The following is a 6,647-nucleotide window of genomic DNA, read 5'->3' on the forward strand; positions in this document are numbered from 1 at the left end:
CCAAACTTCTTGCCAGATCTATAAACTATCACATCTTTTCAATAAATTATATTTCTGTTTAAGTCAGCCAGGTTCATTTTCTGCTGCTTGCAACTTAGGACCCTGAAGAAACATTCTTGTTCTTTATAGCCCTAAGATTTAAAATAAATACTTATTTCAGTGATGTCTGCCTCCTCCACTGAACTCTAAGTTTGAAGAAGACTTGTATTCCATCTATTGTATGTGACACTGTATGTCTAGTGCCTAGCATGGGTTGGTCACATAGCAAATAGAAAATAAATTTGCTGAATGAAAGAGTGAATTAACATGTGCAAAGCACTGTGTCTAAATGATAGAGAGGGTAGGAGACAATAGGGCATACAAAGGAAAATCACAAACATGATCCTCAATAGGAAAGATATATTTATAATGAATTAATGTGTGTGCATACACAGACATCTATCTATGAATGTGCATGTGTGCATATGTATATGTATATGAACTAATGAATGACAATTACATAAGATAGAACATGAAAGATGCTGGAAAGATAGGTCAAAAGGAGAACTGAAGGCGTTGCGAAAGAGCTGACTTTCAGGAAGAAGCTTGAAGCATAGAATCAAAGGTTGTAGGAGGGATTATTCAAGGAACTGGACAATCAGAGGTGTGAACAAAGGCACAGAGGTTGGAATATACAGAGTTATAAGCAATTTGCCATTTACCTAAAACTTGCATCACTTATTTTTAAAACTTTGTTATACAGTGCACAAATATTTAGGAGTTTTAAGTCCTCATGATAAATTGACCCTTCTATCATTACGAAATAACCCTCTTTAGTTCTGATAACTTTTTTGGCATTGAAACCTATTTAATCTGATATTAATATAGCCCCTCAGGTTTTCTTCTGATTACTCTTACTATGGTATGCTTATTATACAATATTATTGAAAGGCATTTTTACTGCAAATAGAATTTTAGGTTGACAGTGTTGTTGTTTTTTTTTCCTCTATCTCTTTTTTTTTCTTTTACTAGCTTACGGGTGGTGTTCTACTCTCTTCTTGCTTGCATTGCTTCCAATGAGAAGTCTGTTTCCGTCCTTTGTTTCTCTGTACATCATGTGTCTTTTATGCTGGTTACTTTGAAGATTTTCTCTTTTTTAAAAAAATTTATTTATTTTTATTTCATGTATTTTTGGCTGCGTTGGGTCTTCGTTGTTGCGCTTGGGCTTTCTCTAGTTGCGGCGAACAGGGCTCCTCTTCGTTGCAGTGCACGGGCTTCTTATTGCGGTGGCTTCTCTTGTTGCGGAGCACCGGCTCTAGGCACGCAAGCTTCAGTAGTTGTGACACACGGGCTCAGTAGCTGTGGCTCTCGGGCTCTAGAGCGCAGGCTCAGTAGTTGTGGTGCATGGGCTTAGTTGCTCTGTGGCATGTGGGATCTTCCCAGACCAGGGCTCAAACCCGTGTCCCCTGCATTGGCAGGCGGATTCTTAACCACTGAGCCACTAGGGAAGCCCTGAAGATTTTCTCTTTATTATTGCTTTTAAGAAATTTGATTATTATTTTTTTTGTAGATTTTTTCATGTTTCTAATTCCTGGGGTTCACTGAATTTATTAGATTGAATTTATTAGATCTGAAACTAATTACGAATATATTAAAAAATTTGAGAATATCCCACTGCTCACTATGCTGTTCATTTTTTAGTCTTTTTTTTTACTCAGTGTGTTTCATTTTATTTTCTATTTCTATGTCTTCATATTAACTGATGTTCCCTTCTGTGTCTAAACTGCTGCTAATCCTCTGCAAAGTATTTTTCATCTCAGATGAAACATCTGAGAACATCATTGTAGTTACCATATCTAGAAGTTCAGTTTGGGTCCTTTTTACATGACATGCTCAATCTCACTCTATTTTTTAAAATATGGAATACATTTATAATAACTGTTGTAATGTTCTTTCTACTAATATAATCATCTGTATCATTTCTTGGTCTGTTTATCATGGTTGATTCTTATCCTTATTATGATTCATATTTCCTGCTTCTTTGCATGCCTGGTAATTTTTAATTGGATAAAAATTTTAACTGGATAGAAACTTTTAATTTTTAATTTTGAACCTTATCTTATTGGGTACTGGACATTTTGTATTCCTTAATATTCTTGATTGGGCTGTGATTCAGTTGAGTTAACTGGAAATGGTTTGAGCATTTTGAGGCATTTTTTTAAAGCTTTGTAAGGCAGGACCAGAGAAACCTCTGTCTAAGGGTGACTTTGCCCCAGTACTGAGGCAATACCTTTCTGAATACTCTATCCAGCACTCCATTAATTAGGTGATTTTACACTCTGGATTGTGTAAACATGAACTATTTCTGTTCCTGTGTGAATTCCGGGGATTATTCCTCTGCTCCTTTGGAATGTTTCTTCCCTCAGATAAATTACTTTCGTCTGCTGATAAAACACTTATCTGAAGATTTAAGGGCAATTTTGCTGACCTCCTAAGCTTTCTCTGCGTGCAACTCTTTCCTCTTTAGTACTCTGTGAACTCCAGTTCCCTTCGTCCCCCTCAAATTCCCAGCTTTACCACCTCCACTCATAGAGATAGCTGCTCTTCACCAGGGTCTCCCTTCCTCTTTGCTCTGGAAACTCCAGAACCTGAGAAAACTATAGAGCTCCTGTCATTTCATTCCCATCTCTATGAGATCACTATCCTGCATGGCCTGATATGCAATATCTGAAAACCAGTGTTTCGCATATTTTGTCTGGGATTTCACTGTTTCAGCCAGGAAGGTAAGTCCAGTCCTGGCTATTCTTTTCGGGGCAGAAGTCAAGTGTTGCTCTTTTTGATGGTAAGGGAACTTGGATATGTTCATAGAGGGGGAAAGATCGAGTATAAATTGGAAATGGAAAATCAAAGAGAGAGAAGGGAAAATTAATGGATTAATTTCCTAAAGGAAGTACAAAGGGGAAATAATGAAAAGCTGAGATGGGGCTCAACTTTGGATAGAGATAGAAACACTGCTTATGAAACAGGAAGGTAAGAGGAGAGCAATGGTGATGAAGCAGAGAAATTTAGATGCAGAGTTCATTTGGTCAGCTGATATTACTTGAGCTCCTACTATGTAACGTGAATCAATCTCATCTACTTCCTGCGTTGTGGGAGAGGTGATGGAGGAGGGAGAGAGCAAAGTGTGATTCCCAGCCCGGCTCCCCCAAATCACTCTCTTTCCAAATCCTCATTCCTGAGCTTTCCGTATTCTTGATAGAAGTGAGCGGTGGGTGCCTCAACACTTGGTGTCTCCACTGAACTTTTCAATTTCGTACCCTGTTACACAACACTAGCTAAGGGATATGAGACAAGTGAAAATATAATATCATTTTAGTGAAGCAAGTGTTCTACGTGGAGTGAGCACATCAGGTTAGGGAAACACGTTGGGTGGGAGGGGACCCTACATAATCTTCAGTAGCCAGAGAAACGCTGCCATAATGAATTTGCCTTTAGGACCCAAAGGAATTATCCAGAAAACAGATATGGGGTAGGGTGGTAAGAAGAAAGCATGTTCCATTAGAGGGAAGACAATGTGTAAAGGTCTGGAGGCAGGAGAGTTATTGGAACTGTAGGTGGATTAATAGGTCTGGTGGAGGTAAGAGAGTGCATCAGAAGCTATACCCCAGAAATACCTTGAATGCATTCCAGGGTGTTTGAAATGGACCCTGAGATAGTAGGGAATCCTAGAGAAGTTTTAAGTAGAGGTGTGACTGCAATCAACTTTGTGTTTAGAAATCATTCTGATAGCAGTGTAGAAAATACAAGAGAGGGAAACAAGACTGCTAAAGTATTCATCGTGAGAAGGAATAGCATCCTGAGATAGAGTGAGAACATGGGAATGGAGAGATCTCAATGGATATATCCTGGAGAATTAGATGGTAGGACTGCCAGACCTCATAACTGGTTAAATATGTGACTATCAAGGGAAACACCCAGACGTTTGTGTTGGATAACTGGATCGATGGTCCTGTTTTCAATGCAACAGGATTACTGTTAGATATCCTAAAACTCTTTGTAAAGTAAGAGAAAGTAGGGAAGGTTGGAATGGCTTAGATTTGTTTTCATACATTGAACATATTGTCTACTTGTGCCAAGCACAAAGACAGGCACAGTGAAAGAAGGTATGGGTTAATAAGTGAGAAAAATAGCGGGAAGGGGTGGTGGAGGAAATTGATACCTCAGAATCCCTAAGTCAAGATTAGATAACATGAATTAATAATGGAAACAAAAGTCTTAATTATGACATTTTTTCAGCACCCCTGGGCAGTGTGAGAGTAGAATCAAAGAGCATATGCAGATGATGGATTGAATCCATGCTGCAGAATATGGGGCAGTGTGGATAAATTTATAGTAAAGTATAAAATGGGAGGCAATATCTGGGACTATTACAAGCATCTCTAAAATGCATTCTCATAAGCACAGGAATGGATAGAAACCAGAAAAGTCAGAATGGGGTCAGTGAGAGAATTAGGAGGGAATGAAAGGCTGGAGGCCAATGGACTGAGAAAGGAAGAAGAGTTAGATGGACAGAAGATGTCAGCATTCAAGGGAATAGTGCTGGTGAAGTTCCAAGCAATAAGGTGGGTCCAGATGTGATTTCAGCTCATTGAAGGTAGCAAGTGGTTGTAAGGCAAAATTGTTGAAAGTGTCATGAATAGGAATGATGACATTCCAAAAAATGGGGTCCAAAGGAAGTCTGTGAGCAAGGTAAAGGTCATGTTGAAAGTCAGTAAACCATGGAAACAGGATGGGGAAAGAGCAGAAAAGTGAAACTGTGAAGAGGAAGAGAGAGATATGGGATGAGTGTTTTTCTTTCTTTGATTCCAGAGCTGTTGCCCTCCATTAGAAGGAAATTGGCATCATCAAGAGTAAACAGGTTTTGGTAGTGGTCATGAGAGTGGAAAATCATTCTAGAGGAATGCATTTTTATCATTGTAACATTTTAAAATAATATGTTACAATAATAGGAGAGGCCTCAGCGATATTTTTTTTTATTCCACTGGTCATCGTGGAAGCAGGTAGAAAGCAGGTAGAGTCGGGGATGGTGGGGGATGCATGGTGCAGCAAGGAGGGTGCCGGAAGAGACACAGTGAAGTTTTCCCCTTGGTGGTAATTTTTAAGACACAATTTTTCTGAGTCACTGAGCACTTCCGGGAACTTCAAAGTCATTGTAGGCTTATTCATTGAAATTCTGGGGGTCCATCACTATAGCTGCGCATCTTCAGGGTAAAGAACTTGAAGAGGTCTTCCTTTTGGATGTACTTTGTTTATTGAGAGCTGTTGGGCAGAAAATAAAATAAAATAAAACAATCACGAAAGATCATTCCCTGACAATCTGGATCTAAACACAGAGAGGGTTCATTGATCAACAAATGAAATTTCCTATTAAATAAATACCACACATTAAATGTCAAGAAGTAATGATTTTTAGAGGTGGGGAAGATCAGAGATTTACACAAAACGTTTCACTCACACCCTGTTTTGTGGTATCTACCCTGATGCTGCCACCACACCTATGAGTTTCGCTTATTAAAATAATAAAGAGGTAGAATGACTAAAATCTGATGACCAATGCATACAGCTAAACACAGTTCCTCAAAGGCTAAACCTGACAGACAAGATTAGTATTCAGTTTGGAGAATGTCTGGTGATGTTGCCTAATATTTTTTCCAACCTGCTCTACATGTGTGTGCTGCTGTGTGTAGTTTTGCTTATTTTCAGCTGATCTTTGAGAAGATTAATCTCATCTCCTTTATTTCACTTATTAAATGTTGACGTTAAAACCAAATATAAAAATGGGGATAAACTGGGGCAGGGAATCCAAACCATACACAGAATCCTTAAAAAAAAAAAAAATCTGCTTTTTAAGCGTTTAAAAGACAACAGCAATTCATAGGTTTCAGACAGGTGAAATCAATAAGTAAAGTTTTATGTGGAAAATATAACCTATGCAACATCATGTGTACACAACAGTGTGATGTGTGCATGTGTAAAAATTAGAAAAATGGTAGTCCTCATATCAGCTACCATTTGAGGAGCACTTACTATGAGTTTACTCTTTTTATGTTATGTCATGTAATTCCGATAGCCATACGGAGTAGATAACCTCAGCCCCATTTCACAGATGAGCACGCCCCTGGCGCGCACAGCATTTGGTTACCTGCCCGGCATACACTGCCACTAGATGTTTGAGCTGACCCATCTGACTTCAGTAGGCGACACTGTTCTAGTGGTGTTTTTAAAATCCCACAAGAGTCCCATTTTAAGCTGATCCACTCCACTTTTTGGGTGTGACTGATGACCTTGATTTCACCTTCTGAGTCACAGCTCCAAGACCAGTCTGGCAGTTAAATTGAGGGCAGTGGAGTAGGGGAGCTGTGAGAGTTGGGGGGAGGACAGGTGTTAGAGAATAGGTGGAAACCAGGGGAGGGAAAGAAGGAACAAATAAAGAGCGGAGCGGTGGAGCCGGGCGTCGAGACGCTCCAGGAGCGCTGGCCGCTGGCCGGCAAAGGGGACGAGCAGAGCAGGAAGGACCGGGCCAGGTGGCCGCCGCACCTGTGCACGTGACCCGCGCGGGCGCCGGGGCGGAGGCGCGCTCACCTGGGCCCACGTGACGGGGCGGGGCC

Source organism: Eschrichtius robustus, chromosome 17 (assembly GCF_028021215.1).
Source record: "Eschrichtius robustus isolate mEscRob2 chromosome 17, mEscRob2.pri, whole genome shotgun sequence".
NCBI lineage: Eukaryota > Metazoa > Chordata > Mammalia > Artiodactyla > Eschrichtiidae > Eschrichtius > Eschrichtius robustus.